This window comes from Callionymus lyra, chromosome 16 (assembly GCF_982586985.1).
Source record: "Callionymus lyra chromosome 16, fCalLyr1.hap1.1, whole genome shotgun sequence".
Classification (NCBI taxonomy): Eukaryota; Metazoa; Chordata; class Actinopteri; order Syngnathiformes; family Callionymidae; genus Callionymus; species Callionymus lyra.
Window position 1 is genome coordinate 21,110,452 of NC_141833.1, and position 20,109 is coordinate 21,130,560.

At 36.9% G+C, this 20,109-nt stretch overlaps 1 long non-coding RNA gene across 1 annotated transcript in view; it reads left to right on the forward strand.

Annotated features, from left to right (window-relative positions):
• Nucleotides 1-14,186, forward strand: part of LOC148064132 (uncharacterized) — a 31,931-nt gene extending 17,745 nt beyond the window's left edge. The window contains exon 4 of the long non-coding RNA XR_015713556.1: nucleotides 14,044-14,186. This is a non-coding gene — a long non-coding RNA (uncharacterized LOC148064132). The remainder of the gene's footprint in view (nucleotides 1-14,043) is intronic.
• The last annotated feature ends 5,923 nt before the right edge of the window (nucleotides 14,187-20,109 follow it).

A 20,109-nucleotide genomic window follows, 5' to 3' on the forward strand; every position in this document is an offset into this window, starting at 1 on the left:
ATCTGATCCAGCCTTACACCCCAGCTCGGTCTCTGAGGTCTGTGGATCAGAATCTACTGATGGTTCCACGCACACGGCTCAGGACCAGAGGAGAGAAATCTTTTCAGGCTGTTGCTCCTAAGCTTTGGAACGATCTTCTCTCTCTTTTCGCTTGATGGATCTACTGACTCCTTTAAGAAACATCTTAAGACGTTTCTATTTGTTCAGGCTTTTCCTTGATTTTCTGGAACTCCTGGTGTGTTCTCAGTATTATCTTGATCTTTAAAATATATACTTTATTGAATATTGTTTTGATTGTTTAAGCGCTTTGTGACCCTGGTCTAGAAAAGCGCTATACAAATAAGAATTACTTACTTACTTACTTACTTACTATTATTATGGTTTGAGAAATTAATCTTTGTGAAAAAATATAGGACTTGTGTGCTCTATGTGTGGTTCACAACAATTGTTTCTCATTATAGTTATAGCCGAAGATTCTGGGGGAATAAACTCATTTAGTTGAGCAGTTGTTTTCCAAATAAGTACTTCTCTGTAGTAGATTCAAGGTAAACGTCTAGAGTGACAGGTCTATGACATTATCATTTCTGAAAAAGTTGGCGTTGGCTAATACAGTTTTAAAAGTCTGCCAAAACCGCCACCGTTCTCGCACTGTGAGCAAAATACTTGGCGAATTGGTGTTACCGGAACCAGGGGAGTTTTTAGTCTCGCAGCCTTCCGGGCCATCGGATAATCAGGTGCAGCTGTGAGTCCCAGCGAAGCGCGAAAATGTCCTGGTGAAAAAACAGAGTGGGACTGAAACAGGAAGTAGGGTGACGAATAAAACGTAGAGAGGTAGAGCTTCTTTTTTTTAAAATCCCCCCACTTTATGTTTTATAATATTAAAACATACACATTAGATGTTTGTGAGGATTCATTCAAAACATCTGATATTTGTGAGCAGGATTCTATGACCGTTCAGCTCGTTCAAAAACACACGCAGCCTTATATAATACCCTTTTCCAAAATAGTAATCCTGTGGTTCTCCGTCAAAGACAGCTGAGAACAGCTTGGAATCTATTTTCAAAGAAAACAACTGCATTGTAGAAAACAATGGGTCTCAGAGAAGAATTATCCAAGAAAAACATCAGAGGGAAATGAGGGGAATGTATTTTGTCCCAGCAGGGGTTGGAGCGCTCCGGTCCACGTCTAAATTTTCAATTGAAATGTGATCCTCAGTTGGGATTTTATCAGAATCCCTTCAGGATTTCCCCTTCTAAAATAAACATTTTGAGATGTATGAGCTGTTTCATAAATGTTCTGCTTTATCCGAACCATGTTATCTTGTATCTCAGTTGTTACTCAACCTTCTAACGCTGTATTACACCGTCGTGACCGTGTAACCTCAGGTCACCCAACGCTGTTCTCAAACTTCAAAGAGCAAACTATTTTTAACACTTGGCTCACAAGATCAATTGTTCCACCTTTTCCTCTTGACCTTTGGCCAGAAATGTCATCTGCTAACTTGTGTTAGGGAAATACCATTTTACAGCGTAAAAGTTAAACCGCTTTAAACAAACAATTTCACAGTGAGAACTTGATTTATCATTCTCCGGGAATGTTCCCACTGCTCTTACCGGATGATGCTGCTATTTTTAAGTCATTGTCCCGTGACCTTTCACGCCAAACGTATATCTGTGTGTGATGTAGAACGAGTGTGATCAGCAACTCTTATAGATAGCAAGCGTTGTTTTCCACTTCAACCTCAAGATCCCTCTACAGAAGTTAAAATGACTCTGAAAGATAATGAATGTTGGTATAAACTACTCACACGACACCAAATATTGTGTGTGAACGATGTGAAAACTGTTAAACATCGACTGAAGCTGAAAAGGTTTAATTGTCGAGTCAGGTCTACGGCGTAATCTTGCTTTTACTCAAACATACGAAGATTAAACACAAACGGTTTGAAATCTATTCACTATCAAACAACAACAAAATACCAATAGTGTTATTTAAACACAGGAAGATAAAGATAGAACCTCTCCTCACTCTTGGCAAATAAAAAAAGTGGGCTCATGGAACCTTTTAGTACATTCTGTTTTTACTGAAAACAAAGAAAATCACTTTATAGTTTTGAACAATCGAAACTAATTTGTTCCGTTCCACATAGAAGCATCAAATGAAGCAAGATAGGTTCGATCCTTAAAGGGCACCTAATGGGCTGATTTAAGTGTCTCTTAAATTGTTCTAGGACCTCTATTATACTATATTATACTCTATTATACTCTCTTATACTTATCAGTATGTTTCTTTTTGCACAAAACTCTCATTTAATAAAGATATTTACATTAGAAAATACGCTTAGGCCCCGCCCACTTAAAATGCGCACTTTTGGCTGGAAAAGAAGTCCAAGAAACCACGCCCACTCTGCTCTGATTGGTCACAAAAACACGAGTTGCATTCAAGGACTCACGTAAATTTCTAACCCACCCATAAAACTCAAGTTCTGTACATTAAAAACGAATAATAAAAATAAGTTTTGCTGCTTAATGTACACATTAGAAAAACACCTAAAGGCAGAAGTAACTCTCACCATGTTTACGTAAATATTTATTTAGTTTATTAACATGTAGGTTCTTAACTGATTTAGAGCTTCAGACGAGAACTTTATTAAGTAATAACTTCAAAACGGAGCAACGTCATGAAGAATGAACTACTGCATGTTGAAGACTTCAAAATTTACAACAAGTGAAGAAGTCAGAAGAGTTGGGTTTTCACATGAGGTGAACTTTAATGTACTCTAATGTGTATCCATTGACTTTAAGTTAACGAAATGTGCTCTAGAAAATGAAGCTAACCCTCTGATAGCGTTGAGCGACTGCCTACAGTGTAGAAAGCCTCTAAACGCAGGAGACAAGGTGTTAACATTTGTTCAGTCTGTTCATGCGCAAAAACATCCACGCTAAACCCCTTTCGTGTTAAATCACTATCTTCCTCAGCACGGATTCCTCAGGCTGGTCTAGTACTGCGAGAGTCGTTGAGGTCTGTCCGCACCGATATAGTCAGTAAATGTGTTTTCTTCACGAACTTCTCTGCTCTTTTAGCTGCTTTATCGTGTCTTGTCTGGTCTCCTGCTGCACGACTGCACATCTGCAGCATGACCTCCGCTCACCGCCTCACAGGGGTCAAAATGACCTATTTGACACATATGGCTATTTCCGAGTCGGACCTTAACCAGGGCAGAATGTGGGTCTGGGTCGTCTCTGGTGGTTTTGTCCAGATGCCCGATACGTTAATGAGTGATGTTCTGCTTCACAATATTGATACGAGAATCTTAATCCATACACCGAGACCCTCAAGTCAAGGACGACACCTCTGAACACACCAGAAGAATCAAGTCTTTCTAAAGTTCCCGAAAACCTTCTCATTAATGCACCATTATCTGTTGCAGTTGAGCGTACGCCGATGTCTGCCCGTCCATTAGTTGACTCATTAGAGCCTCCACTCCACTGCAGGAATAATGCGTCACTTCATTGGCCGCCTGCCTTGTTGTGTCAGATACCAGAGGTGGATTATGATGATCCTGGCACGGCTCCGGAGATTGTTGCCATCCGAGACCAGCTTTGTGTTTCTTTTTCGGTGCATGTTCCACTTATTTTAAGAGTGAAATCTTATACAGAATAACACAATTTGTATTTTTATGTCAAACTCAAGCCAAGAATTATGGAGCAAGCCAAGAATTATGATATTATTCTTGACTCGTCTAAGAGTAAAGCATGTAACGTTTTACTCAAAGTGAAATATGTCGGTTGGAAAAACAAAATATTAAACTTTTTCTTTTTTTTTTCCAGTTTCCTCCTTTCTATGTGTCAATGGACTTGTTATCATCCATGTCTGATAAGTTGTGTAACCAGGTCAATGCTGCCCCGTCTATTGTGAAGATATTTGGTGTAGTTTAGTTTTTTTTGAGGACCAGGTTTAATTTGTAAAATGTTGTCACAACATGATCTGAAGCTTGTACTCCATGCGTTTGTGTCTTCTCACCTGGACTATTGCAACAGTTTTTTTTCATGTCGAAACCAGAAGGATGTGTCTCGCCTGCAGTTCATACAAAACTCTGCAGCCAGAATTCTGAGCCGCTCCAGTAGGAGAACTCACATTTCTCTGATCCTTAAAACTCTTCACTGGTTTCCAATATCTTTCAGGATCATTTTAAAATTCTTGTTCTTACTTTCAGATCTATTCATGGTCAGACCTTCCATCACTGATCTGATCCAGACTTACACCCCAGCTCGGGCTCTGAGGTCTGTGGATCAGAATCTACTGATGGTCCCAAGGTTCAGGACCAGAGGCCAGAAATCCTTCCAGACTGTTGATCCTAAGCTTTGGAACGATCTTCATCTCTCTTTGAGTTCGATGATCTACTGACTCCTTCAAGAAACATCTTAAGACGTTTTTATTTGTTCAGGCTTTTCCTTGATTTTCTGGAACTCCTGTGATGTTCTCAGTTTTATCTTGACCTTTAAAGTATATATTTTATTGAATTCCATTTTGTTTGTTTAAGTGCTTTGTGACCCTGGTCTGGAAAAGCGCTATATAAATACAAATGACTTACTTACTTACTTACTTTGATAGTTGCTTGGAAGGAAACCACGGTCAGTGAGTGACACACGACTAGACGAAAATAATGGTGTTTAATGACACTTGGTTGATGGATGTCTAAGCTGGGAAGATAAATGGGTGAATTACTTGTCAAGAAAAGCTCCATATTCTTTTTTTCTCCATTTATTTACGAACCCAGTAACCTTAGAAGTTCAGCCTGAACAGTAGTTAAAGCATAAGCACTAACCTCTAGATGAGGTCAATCTAATTTCATCGCTAACAATCTCTAATCGAGAGACGATTACATCCTTGGGAGCCGCTGTCGTCGTGAAATATTGCAGGATGTAACACTTCCTTTGTATCGTCACAGACTCCTGCGTACTTCAAACTAAAGAACACACTTGAATTTGATACTTTTATATACATTATATACAGTAATTATTATATGAAATATTTAACAGGTTATTTATTTATTCTGTTTATACTATATTGCACTACTTCTAACTTATTAGTATTTAAATGTAATACTTTATATTTACATTCACTCTGCTGTGTTTTTTAACGGTTGCCAAGCAACGGAATTTCGTTGCCAGTTTCGCTGCTGTGTTTTCTGTGCAATGACAATAAAAAAAAAGTCAATAGTCTATAGTCGAATTGAAGTTATGGACTTTCTTATCGTGCGTTCAAAAGCCCGATCCATCGCTGCTCCACAGTCAAGTTTTTTCCCACACAATACCTATGTTGTTCTTAAGAGGATTAGAGAAACAAACCAGAGGCAGGAAACCCAATTACATGGCGGCGAAAATGCAGCGTCATGCAGTTCCCTTGATAAGTTCTGTTAGAGAACTACACAACAATGAGTGACATTGGGGAATCATTCAAGCACATTCAAATCTTCCACAGAGATACACGAAGAAAAAGCTTTTCTACTTGCTCAAGGTTGAAAAATATGAAAATATATTTTAAAGGGTTGAGTGGGTTGGATTTAAAAGATGAGAATACTGAGTACTTGTAAGAGGTATATTTCATGTACTTAAGATTAAGCTTTCCTGTTGTATTATTATTTATATTACTTAAAATTATTCTAACCTGAAACTTTTTTGTTGGTTGAATTAAGAGAACTGAAAAATTACCCAGACATCAGCTTTAAATGCAGCTGGAGACGAGTGTATCCTCTCATCCTCAGTCAACGCTGGAATTCATTGTCCCTTTAACGGTGGAGAATGTAATGACTGCTGCCATCCAGTGGCCGGAAGTTGAATTGCAAAACCTAATATAAACAAACACTGATCATTGATATAGTATAGTGAAAAAAATACAGATATATATTAAGGTATCGGGTTATTTTTTTCACCTCTACTGCTGACATACGGACTTAAAGTGAAATTTAAACTCAACTCATTTTCTAATCACCCTCATAAGGGCTGGGATTCATTTCAGAGTAATCTGTTCCTTTTAAGTAGAATTTAGAAGCCTTTACAAGAAGAGTTGTTCCCTAAAGAAATAAACAAGTCTTTATTTGAAGCTTGTTTGTAGCAGACGTTTAAAAAATAACAATACAAACAAACAAACCATACAAACCCTAAATACTCCAGGTACATATTACGAGTACGTACAAATACAACTGTTTTCACTGGAAGCACTCGCAATTTACCCATAGTTCTTCCAGTCTTCATTCAAATGAACATACATTGTTGTCTATAACTCTAAATAGAAATAGAATTTGAAAATAATCTGAACTCTTAGTCGACATGAGGGTGAGTAGAAAATTAGGGAACTTTGAATTTTGGGTCACTTTAAGTGGAGTCGAACTATTTCAATTTGGCCAAAAGAAAATAAATCAATATTTTTGCTTTATTCAGGCCCTTTGCTTGATTAAGTTTGACGCCGGTGTAGCCAGTGGAGGCGACACACAGAGCGTCAGGCAGTATGAAAAGACTCGGGTCAGGAGCGAAGATGAGGTCAGTCGCCAGGGATCAGAGCCCAAATGAAGATAAAGAAGAAACGGTTCAATACCTGTTTAATTAGTTGGCAGACTTACAAACAGATTTGAAAGTGACTTTGGGGGCTTTTCATTGGCAGTTGTTGATAAGCTGAATGGACTTTTAAATAGCTTCAACTTCTCATGAAGTTTTATAACATTCATTACCACACAGACTGTAAAGAAAGCTAAACTGCATGTCATATACATGCGGCTGATGCGTTCAGATCACAGAATAATGTCATTGACTCGACAGTTGAAAGCTTAAAAAGGCCTTGAATCTGTTGTCTATTCCAGTGCGTCAACTTCTCTTTTAAAACATTTTATTGCAGCTTTGAGCTTTTCCTGTGTGGAGCCTCAAGGACATCACGTATTCATGCAGCTGAAATCTAAAAAAACCCAAGCCGGGCTAATGCGGGAGATCATAGCAGGTGAAGATTAAGTGTTTACTTCGCAAGAAAATAGGATTAAATGACTCATTCCATTTTGCTAGATGGAGGTAGAAGGGAGATCTTTTCTTCTGCAGATTGAAAGAAAAGATAAATAAGGATGTGCGTCGATTAAAAACAAGGTTCTTTTTCGGTTTTGCTTAATTTGCCTGAGCGCCGCTGAGAGGAGAAGAGAAAGATGGATCGTACATGTTTGGCACCGACAGTCTAAAAAGCAGGATGAAAGGCATGTTTGTAGTTTCACCCACAATCTTGTCAAATTAACCGGAGTGACGCAGCCGCGCTCGTTTAAAGGTGCCGTCGAATCACCACTTTATATGCGCCGCAAACTCTCTTTTCATTTGTGCTAATCTCACGCTGAAAATAGATGTTAATAAAAACAGTTGAACTCATCTCGGCGAGTCTTAATAAGGTGTGGTTTAATTCTACGTGCCGTAAATAAGGTTAGGATTTAGTTGCCGCACTGTAAACGTGTCTGGAGGAGTGACTTTATATGATGGACAATTAATAAACTGCAGATCTCTGGGACTTTTTACTTTGACTCGCTGCTGCTTTGGGATGAACGCCAGCGCCGACGCTCGTTCGTCATTCTTCGCTTCAGGGAGATGAATTGATCAGTTCGGCCATCATGAAGGCCGTTCTAATGTTTTTATTACTGCTGAGCGTGAGCGTCGTATGATGGAAGACTCACGCAACTTTCTGGTCATGGTTTGTGAGACGATGGGGGAAAAAAAGACTTGTAGGAAATATGTTGATGTTGTCTGGAAGAGAAGAATGATCCCTTCTTGACGATGAAAAGGTGCATTAGATTGATGGAAAGAGCTGAGCCAAGAGTTCACCTATGGTAACAAACTGTTGGCTGGAGACACTCAAATGGAACCAACAATCAAAAGCAATAAACAGTTGAAATACATACTTTAAAAGGTCAAGACAACATAGAGACAAACACAGTCGCCCCAAGAAAATCAAGAAGATCCACCAAACACAGAGATGGTTCCAAAGCTTAGGAGCAACAGTCTGGAAGGATTTCTCTCCTCTGGTCCGGAACCATCAGTAGACTCTGATCCACAGACCTCAGAGCCCGAGCTGGGGTGTAAGTCTGGATCAGATCACTGATGGAAGGTCTGACCATGAATATAACTGAAAGAACCAGAATTTTAAAATGGATCCTGAAAGAAAATGGCAGCCAGTGAAGAGTTTTAAGGATCGGAGAAATGTGAGTTCTTCTACTAGAGCGGCTCAGAATTCTGGCTGCAGAGTTTTATATGAACTGCAGGCGAGTTTAGACATGAAAATAAAATGTTACAAAGAAGCCAGTTGACTTGGACTTCTTTCAAGGATGCCTTCTTAAAATAACTTTAAACTTAGCTTCAGGTATTCACGACTGGCAGAGCTGGAGGACTTTTCTAGGGAGAGAAGAGTCACGATTACTTTGCTTGGCTGCTTTCCCTACTTCACAACGAAGCGATAAATAGATGGATGGAAAATACTGGGCTTGATGGCAGTGACTGGATGGATAATGGGTGGACGGCTAATAGAATGGATGGAAGTATAGATGCAAGAAGAAAGGATTGATGGATATATGAAGTGATTGATTGATAGATAGATAATGAATGGAAGGAAGGATAAATGGATGGTTTTAAGTATTGGTCGAGAGCTGGATGAACAGATGGATGGTTCAGTTTCGTGCTGTCGTACCTTCAAGGTGTTCAACTCAAAACAGGAAGAGGGCGATTTCTTTTTCCTCCCACTGACCTGTTACAAACACTGACCCGGATAATCCAGCGTCTAATAAACCCTGCTGCCTTTAGAGATTAGTCTTGGTCCAGAAATCTGACGTGACCTGCCAAAGTCCACTGGCTTCGTACAATAGCAAGTCCTCCGATGAAAGCACCAGCATGAGTATTAACGTGCTGTTCGTTTAGGGAAGTGAATTGACTTTCATTATATTTTGCCACGGTGAGTAATAATACCCTGGCGTTTATCCTCACAGCACGTTAGTAAGAGCTTTTCCGCCTCTTGTTGGAGAGAAAATGTCACCGGTTCATGAACATACAGTGGGGCAAAAAAGTATTTAGTCAGCCACCGATTGTGCAAGTTATCCCACTTAAAATGATGACAGAGGTCTGTAATTTTCATCATAAAAAAAATCCAGGAATCCACATTGTAGGATTTTTAAAGAATTTATTTGTAAATTATGGTGGAAAATAAGTATTTGGTCACTTCAAACAAGGAAGATCTCTGGCTCTCACAGACCTGTAACTTCTTCTTTAAGAAGCTCTTCTGTCCTCCACTCCTTACCTGTATTAATGGCACCTGTTTGAAGTTGTTATCTGTAGACAAGACACCTGTCCACAGCCTCAAACAGTCAGACTCCAAACTCCACTATGGCCAAGACCAAAGAGCTGTCGAAGGACACCAGGAAAAGAATTGTAGACCTGCACCAGACTGGGAAGAGTGAATCTACAATAGGCGAGCAGCTTTGTGTGAAAAAATCAGCTGTGGGAGCAATTATCAGAAAATGGAAGACATACAAGACCCCTGATCATCTCCCTCGATCTGGGGCTCCACGCAAGATCTCATCCCGTGGGGTCAAAATGATCATGAGAACGGTGAGCAAAAATCCCAGAACCACACGGGGGGACCTGGTGAGTGACCTGCAGAGAGCTGGGACCAAAGTAACAAAGGTTACCATCAGTAACTACAACGACAGGGAATCAAGTCCTGCAGAGCCAGACGTGTCCCCCTGCTTAAGCCAGTGCATGTCCAGGCCCGTCTGAAGTTTGCCAGAGGACACATGGATGATACAGCAGAGGATTGGGAGAATGTCATGTGGTCAGATGAAACCAAAGTAGAACTTTTTGGTATAAACTCAACTCGTCGTGTTTGGAGGATGAAGAATACTGAGTTGCATCCCAAGAACACCAGACCTACTGTGAAGCATGGGGGTGGAAACATCATGCTTTGGGGCTGTTTTTCTGCTAAGGGGACAGGACGACTGATCCGTGTTAAGATAAGAATGAATGGGGCCATGTATCGTGAGATTTTGAGCCAAAACCTCCTTCCATCAGTGAGAGCTTTGAAGATGAAACGTGGCTGGGTCTTCCAGCATGACAATGATCCCAAACACATCGCCCGGGCAACGAAGGAGTGGCTCCGTAAGAAGCATTTGAAAGTCCTGGAGTGGCCTAGCCAGTCTCCAGACCTCAACCCCATAGAAAATCTGTGGAGGGAGTTGAAAGTCCGTGTTGCTCGGCGACAGCCCCAAAACATCACTGCTCTCGAGAAGATCTGCATGGAGGAATGGGCCAAAATACCAGCTACTGTGTGTGCAAACCTGGTAAAGACCTATAGTAATCGTTTGACCTCTGTTATTGCCAACAAAGGTTATATTACAGTATTGAGTTGAATTTTTGTTATTGACCAAATACTTATTTTCCACCATAATTTACAAATAAATTCTTTAAAAATCCTACAATGTGAATTCCTGGATTTTTCACATTCTGTCTCTCACATTTGAAGTGTACCTATGATGAAAATGACAGACCTCTGTCATCATTTTAAGTGGGAGAACTTGCACAATCGGTGGCTGACTAAATACTTTTTTGCCCCGCTGTACATGGTAACATCTGTGGGGGCATTTACAAAAAACATGAAACATTTTCTGCTTTTTAATGTTCCCAATACGTTTGGAATCACCAGAAAGACAAAGTTGTTTTACACACTAACTATAAAATAACCAAAAAAAACAATCTCCGCGTAGAAAAGTCCATATCACGGTCCAACTAAAACATTAAACCGGCGGAGAACCAAGTGAAAAAGACTGAAAAATTAAAGAGAACGATGGACAAGGAAAACACACGGTACACGCTAACAAACACGTCAAAAGAAAATACAACAAAAGGTAATCCCGAAAACAGATCTGAAGGAGATCCTTCAAGAGAAACGTACTGTAATCCAATGTCGACACTCTAGCGCCTGTTGCTGGGGAAGATCTGGTTAAATTGAGTTGATCAGTTGCAGCTGTACAGGCACAGCAACAGGCGTAACCCAGGAAGTAGTAGAAAGCACATGAAATTCCACAGTAAAAAGGGACAGGAAAAGCTTTTTTTTTTACTCCAAAAGTATCTTTTTTTAGGCTTAATTCAAATATAATATGGAGTTTATAGCAACTCAATTAAAAACAATTAAAAATCCTACTTTGTTTACAGATTTTACGCTGTTCTTCATCATAGTTGGGCGCAACTTTTGTAACTGGTTTCTGGCCACGTTAAATTAGATTTTAATAAAACCGTAGGTGATTAAAAAATGATCTAAAACTGTGCCAGATCTGGTTAACAAATGTGAAACATTGGTACCTCAGCAATATCCCAGTCGGTCGGCGTGTCCACTTGTAGCTGGTTAAAGTGCCCACTCTGCTCCGAACACACTCCGGCGCGAGGGGAAGACGGAAACGTCTGAAAACATAAAGTAACAAATGCCAGACGCTTTCCCTCGAGTGTGTTTCTGGTGTTTCCCGAGATAGTGTGACCTCGAGTGGAGCAGGTTCTTCTCTGCTTGTAAAGAATTTGGTTGTCTCTTTGTACCTGGAGGGCGACGGTTATTCAGTTCCCACTCTGACTCGGGATGATATAAGATGTATTAGTGACAGCTAGTGAGTTTATTTCATGAGCAGGACTAAAGGCCAAATACTGCTGGGATGACAAAGTGCTTTTTCCTCTGTGAAAAAAAACTCTCCCACTTGTTCTTACAGAACATTTACAGCAGAAAATAAAACCGCTGCTATTAACATGATAAAACTCCCTCAAGGCAAGCAAAAACAAAATATGTTTTTCAACAAAAAATGCTATTTACGCTGATAAAAAGCTGCGGGTTGTTCCGTTTTCTCCACACCAGCACAACTTGTTATCACACCCCGGACACATTTTTCACGTGACATTTGCACCCGCTTGTGTGAATCAAGTCTGGACATATTTGGACCCACAACTCAACTTAAAAGTCCAGGGATTAGACTTTTTGACAGATTTATTTGTGCGATTTAGTGATTCCATGTGTCCGGCTCGCTTCTTATGGCAGTCAGGAAGTACCAAACTGAGTACCGCTAAGTACCTCGGACTAATCTTTATTTGCTCGTTCATAGATGTTAATCTTGAATTAGACTTAAGTTGTCGTACTGAGTTAAGGTCCGTTTTCATGAAATTCCGGCCCACATATGAATTCATTATTTGAGGCTAACAGGCAACTTAAAGCAGAGGAAGTAGCTTCTGCATAGTTAGCTAGGATTGATGCTAATTGATAAATAAAGCAATTGTTTTCTTGCCCGATCCAGGAAAGAGTATCTTTCAATGTTGTCTCCGCCAAGAAGCTCCCTTGAGGTCGCCAAGTTTAGCACATAAACTACGTAAAGAAGATTAAGGATCAAGTTGATATATCGATGTATAAAGATGACGGTGTTTAAGGAGGGCTGAGGAACTTCAATTATGGATGTCAATCATTGACAGGGACTTACAATAAGAGGAAAACGAATATAAAGGAAATTAATTTTATATCTTATTGGGAGAAACATGGAGATAATTATAATTATAATAATCAATTTGTCTCTTTCTCGAAATGTGATCCATCTTTCTTTTATCAACTCATGTTTTAACTTCTTCCACTTTGACCTTCAGGTACTTTCATCTACTCACACCTAGAGACTCCTTTCAACTTTAAAAACACTTTTGTCTACTTACTACTAATACTACTACTTGTACGACTAATTCTACTACTAATTATATTTCTACAACTACTTGTACTACTAATTCTACTTGTACGACTAATTCTACTACTAATTATATTTCTACAACTACTTGTACTACTAATTCTACTTGTACTACTAATTCTAATTCTACTACTAATTCTACTTCAACTACTTATTCTACTTCTACTACTACTTGTACTACTAATTCTACTTCTACTACTAATTCTACTAATACTTCTACTACTAATTCTACTTCAACTACTCATTCTATTTCTACTACTACATGTACTACTAATTCTACCCTCAACTACTAATTCTACTTCAACTACTTATTCTACTTCTATTACTACTTGTACTACTAATTCTACTTCTACTACTAATTCTACTACTACTTCTACTACTAATTCTACTTCAACTACTCATTCTATTTCTACTACTACTTGTACTACTAATTATACTTCAACTACTAATTCTACTTCAACTACTTATTCTACTTCTACTACTACTTGTACTAATAATTCTACTTCTACTACTAATTCTACTACTACTTCTACTACTAATTCTACTTCTACTACTAATTCTACAAATACTTCTACTACTGCTTATACAAATTCTACTTCTACTACTAATTCTACTTTAACTACTAATTATTCTTCTGCTACAACTTCTACTTCTACTTTTACTAATATTTCTTCTACTTTTACTACTAATTCTTCTACTACCTCTACTACTTCGACTACTTCGACTACTTCTTCTACTTCTTCTACTTCGACTACTTCTTCTACTTCTTCTACTTCTTCTACTTCTTCTACTACTTCTACTACTTAGTAGGATAGATCCAAAAAAATTAAACCATCACAATCATACTTGTAAATGAACATTTTGGCCGTGAAAAAAGGTAGAAAACATGTACCCCGTTGCGTTTCCTCAAGTATATACATGAATATCTGGGTCACTTAAATGAGTGCGGTAAAACATTTACGGTCCTGCATCTTTTCATCTGAAGAAGTCATTTCTTGAGGTTAATGCATTAATAATATCTTCTTCTTCCACCGAAAATAAAAAAACTTCAGCTCAGTGTAATTACTGTATTTGTCGACAAACACGAAACCCATCAGAGGTTTGTGCGTCGGAATTTTTCAAGTTCACAGCCGGTCCTCATTTATTTTTCAGGTCCGATCACTTCATCAACAAAGTCTTGAGACGGAACTTTTGAGCGCCGAGCATGATGATAGAAGAGGGCTCAGAAGTTAATGCTTTCTGACGCTGCATCTCTTAATTTTCTCTTTCAGATGAATAGCTGAGTGCCAAAGTTCCAGCAGCCGGGAGACATCGGGGCAGGAAACAGTGGTTCCATCTCTGTCACGGTGATGTGCAAAGAAGCACAAACTGAGCCTCATTAGAGTTTTAATTAAAGTTGATATTATTAGTTCAAGTCAGTTTCCAACCGTCCTTTGAGGTTCTCGACATGTAAGGTGACATCAACAGTTGTAGCACACGGACTCAAAATCATGGCAACACGTCAGTTGACTCAAAATAAACATAGATTAATAATCATTAATATTCATGGGGGAATATGGATGCCAACAATTATTATACAGAGACATCCATAAAAAGACAATATTACAATAAGAGCTGTACCTACAGTATACACTTGTGTAACTCACAATATCATTTGATACCATATGTTCATCTCACGATACGATATATTCAGATCACGATACGAATCAATACAATATATTCAGCTCATGATACGATATATTCAGATCACGATACGATATATTCAGATCATGATACGATTCAATACGATATATTCAGATCACGATACGATTCAATACAATACATTCAGCTGATGATACGATATATTCAGATCACGATACGATTCAATACAATATATTCAGCTCATGATATGATATATTCAGATCACGATACGATATATTCAGATCACGATACGATTCAATACAATATATTCAGCTCATGATACGATATATTCAGATCATGATACGATTCAATACGATATATTCAGATCACGATACGATTCAATACAATATATTCAGATCACGATACGATTCAATACAATATATTCAGCTCATGATACAATATATTCAGATCACGATACGATATATTCAGATCATGATACGATTCAATACGATATATTCAGATCACGATACGATTCAATACGATATATTCAGATCACGATACGATTCAATACAATATATTCAGCTCATGATACGATATATTCAGATCACGATACGATATATTCAGATCATGATACGATTTAATACGATATATTCAGATCACGATACGATTTAATACAATATATTCAGATCACGATACGATTCAATACAATATATTCAGCTCATGATACAATATATTCAGATCACGATACGATATATTCAGATCATGATACGATTCAATACGATATATTCAGATCACGATACGATTCAATACAATATATTCAGCTCATGATACGATATATTCAGATCATGATACGATTCAATACAATATATTCAGCTCATGATACGATATATTCAGATCACGATACGATTCAATACGATATATTCAGCTCATGATACGATATATTCAGATCACGATACGATTCAATACAATATATTCAGATCACGATACGATTCAATACGATATATTCAGCTCACGATACGATATATTCAGATCATGATACGATATATTCAGATCACGATACGATTCAATACGATATATTCAGCTCACGATACGATATATTCAGATCATGATACGATATATTCAGATCATGATACGATTCAATACAATATATTCAGCTCATGATACGATATATTCAGATCACGATACGATTCAATACAATATATTCAGCTCATGATACGATATATTCAGATCACGATACGATATATTCAGATCATGATACGATTCAATACAATATATTCAACTCATGATACGATATATTCAGATCACGATACGATTCAATACAATATATTCAGCTCATGATACGATATATTCAGATCACGATACGATTCAATACAATATATTCAGCTCATGATACGATATATTCAGATCATGATACGATTCAATACAATATATTCAGCTCATGATACGATATATTCAGATCACGATACGATTCAATACGATATATTCAGCTCATGATACGATATATTCAGATCACGATACGATTCAATACAATATATTCAGATCACGATACGATTCAATACGATATATTCAGCTCATGATACGATATATTCAGATCACGATACGATTCAATACGATATATTCAGCTCACGATACGATATATTCAGATCATGATACGATATATTCAGATCATGATACGATTCAATACAATATATTCAGCTCATGATACGATATATTCAGATCACGATACGATTCAATACAATATATTCAGCTCATGATACGATATATTCAGATCACGATACGATTCAATACAATATATTCAGCTCATGATACGATATATTCAGATCATGATACGATTCAATACAATATATTCAGCTCATGATACGATATATTCAGATCACGATACGATTCAATACGATATATTCAGCTCATGATACGATATATTCAGATCACGATACGATTCCATACAATATATTCAGATCACGATACGATTCAATACGATATATTCAGCTCATGATACGATATATTCAGATCACGATACGATTCAATACGATATATTCAGCTCACGATACGATATATTCAGATCATGATACGATATATTCAGATCATGATACGATTCAATACAATATATTCAGCTCATGATACGATATATTCAGATCACGATACGATTCAATACAATATATTCAGCTCATGATACGATATATTCAGATCATGATACGATTCAATACAATATATTCAGCTCATGATACGATATATTCAGATCACGATACGATTCAATACGATATATTCAGCTCATGATACGATATATTCAGATCACGATACGATTCCATACAATATATTCAGATCACGATACGATTCAATACGATATATTCAGCTCATGATACGATATATTCAGATCACGATACGATTCAATACAATATATTCAGCTCATGATACGATATATTCAGATCACGATACGATATATTCAGATCATGATACGATTCAATACAATATATTCAGCTCATGATACGATATATTCAGATCACGATACGATTCAATACAATATATTCAGCTCATGATACGATATATTCAGATCACGATACGATTCAATACAATATATTCAGCTCACGATACGATTCAATACAATATATTCAGCTCATGATACAATATATTCAGATCATGATACGATTCAATACAATATATTCAGCTCATGATACGATATATTCAGATCACGATACGATATATTCAGATCATGATACGATTCAATACAATATATTCAGCTCATGATACAATATATTCAGATCATGATACGATTCAATACAATATATTCAGCTCATGATACGATTCAATACAATATATTCAGCTCATGATACAATATATTCAGATCATGATACGATTCAATACAATATATTCAGCTCATGATACAATATATTCAGATCATGATACGATTCAATACAATATATTCAGCTCATGATACAATATATTCAGATCACGATACGATTCAATACAATATATTCAGCTCATGATACAATATATTCAGATCATGATACGATTCAATACAATATATTCAGCTCATGATACAATATATTCAGATCATGATACGATTCAATACAATATATATTCAGATCCCGATATGATTCAATACGATATATTCAGCTCACCATACGATATATATTCAGATCACGATATGATCAAATACGATATATTCAGCTCATGATACAATATATTCAGATCACGATACGATTCAATACAATATATTCAGCTCATGATACAATATATTCAGATCATGATACGATTCAATACAATATATTCAGCTCATGATACAATATATTCAGATCATGATACGATTCAATACAATATATTCAGCTCATGATACAATATATTCAGATCACGATATGATTCAATACGATATATATTCAGATTCCGATATGATTCAATACGATATATATTCAAATTCCGATATGATTCAATACAATATATATTCAGATCCCGATATGATTCAATACGATATATTCAGCTCACCATACGATATATATTCAGATCACGATATGATCAAATACGATATATTCAGCTCATGATACAATTCAATACAATATATTCAGATCACGATACGATATATTCAGATCATGATACGATATATTCAGATCATGATATGATTCAATACGATATATTCAACTCACGATACGATATATTCAGATCATGATATGATTCAATACAATATATTCAGATCACGATACGATATATTCAGATCATGATACGATATATTCAGATCATGATATGATTCAATACAATATATTCAACTCACGATACAATTCAATACAATATATTCAGATCATGATATGATTCAATACAATATATTCAGATCATGATACGATTCAATATGATATATTCAATATATAATAAAATATGTCCAAACATCAGCTTTGAAAGCAGCTCAGGCCAGATGTATCCTCTCATCCTCAGTCATTGCCGGGATCTTGCAGGATTACATTGTTCCTTCAGCTTTGGAGGACGTAACAACTGCTGCCAGTTTAAACACCAAAATGAACAGAAAGCGGTGAATATTTCCACGTTAATAATTAATAATGTTAGTTTACTCAAGTCACTGCGACCGTCCTTCTGTGGACCTCACTCTCCATCTTCCCCTCACTCGTGGACAAGACACTGTTCCAATAAATGAGCGAGATCTAAATATATATTGGCTTGTGCTATTTGAAAATTACCTCCGTGATCAGAGCGTCAAATATTTTTAACGACTCTGCAGTTTTAAGCGAGCTAGTTAAACGAAGCGCTGGACACTGCGGTTCAACTCGCTGACGCGACATTCAAAGTTGGCCGACAGGGTCCGGATGATTTTGCAAAGTGGTCATCGTCGGTGTCGGTCCAAGCCCAAGTCACTCGGACACAACACTTTTTGTCTCATCTCCTTATGAGCTCGTAAAGCAGGGGTGTCACTCACACGCGGGGCCAACATCCATAAAACACTCGAGGTAAACGGCCAAACTAAAGCTAGATTAATGAAACTCTACAACAGGAAATATTGTAGCAATAATTAGCTTTTATTCTTGAATGATTCATTGTGTGAATGACAGCAGTCACACTATTGAGATCCACTTTTGCTCTTGTGACCTGAACCTTGTGCTGCATCTCTTCATACAAGTTTAATTCAATTTTAACCATTTCAACTTTTATCAATCCGGCCCTTTCTGGAAATGTGTTCTATCTTTCTTTTATCAACTCATGTTTTCACTCCTTCCACTTTGACCTTCAGGTTCTTTCATCTACTCACACCTTGAAACTACATTCAATTTTAAAAAGCCTTTTTCTACTTACTACTACTTCTAGTACTTGTACTACTAATTCTACTACTAATTCTACTACTACTTGTACTACTAATTCTACTTCTACTACTAATTCTACAACTACTTCTACTACTGCTTTTACTAATTCTACTTCTACTACCTATTCTACTGCTACTTGTTCTACTAATTCTACTTCTACTACTAATTCTACTACTTCTTCTAATTCTACTTCTACTACTTATTCTACTACTACTTCTACTACTAATTCTACTTCTACTACTAATTCTACAACTATTTCTACTACTGCTTTTACTAATTCTACTTCTACTACTTATTCTACTGCGACTTGTACTATTAATTCTACTTCTACTACTAATTCTACTGCTACTTGTACTATTAATTCTACTTCTACTACTAATTCTACTTCTACTACTAATTCTACTACTACTTCTTCTAATTCTACTTCTACTACTTTTTCTACTACTACTTCTACTACTAATTCTACTTCTACTACTAATTCTACTTCTACTACTACTTATTTTATTTCTACTTCTAATTCTCGTATTAGTTTTACTACTTCTACTTCTACTTTTACTACTAATTGTAGTACTAATATTTTTACTAATAATTGTAGTTCTACTTTTGCAACCAATTGTAGTTCTGCTTTTACTCCCACTTCTACTTCTACTACAAATTCTACTTTTTTCTTCTTCTCTTTCTTCTTTTCCTTGTTCTCTTTGTATTTATTTTTTTCTTCACAACCTTTTTTCGTTTATTTCCACGCCTTCACATCAGTCTTTTCCTTTTTATGCATCATTTCAACTGTTCCGACACATTTTTAATTGAAATACTAATTCAATACTTTCAGCATTTCAGTTTACACACATCAACAGCATTGCCACTGCATTTTCTTCTGGAAATGCAAGTTTTCTAGTCTCTTATCTTGATCACCTCCTTGTT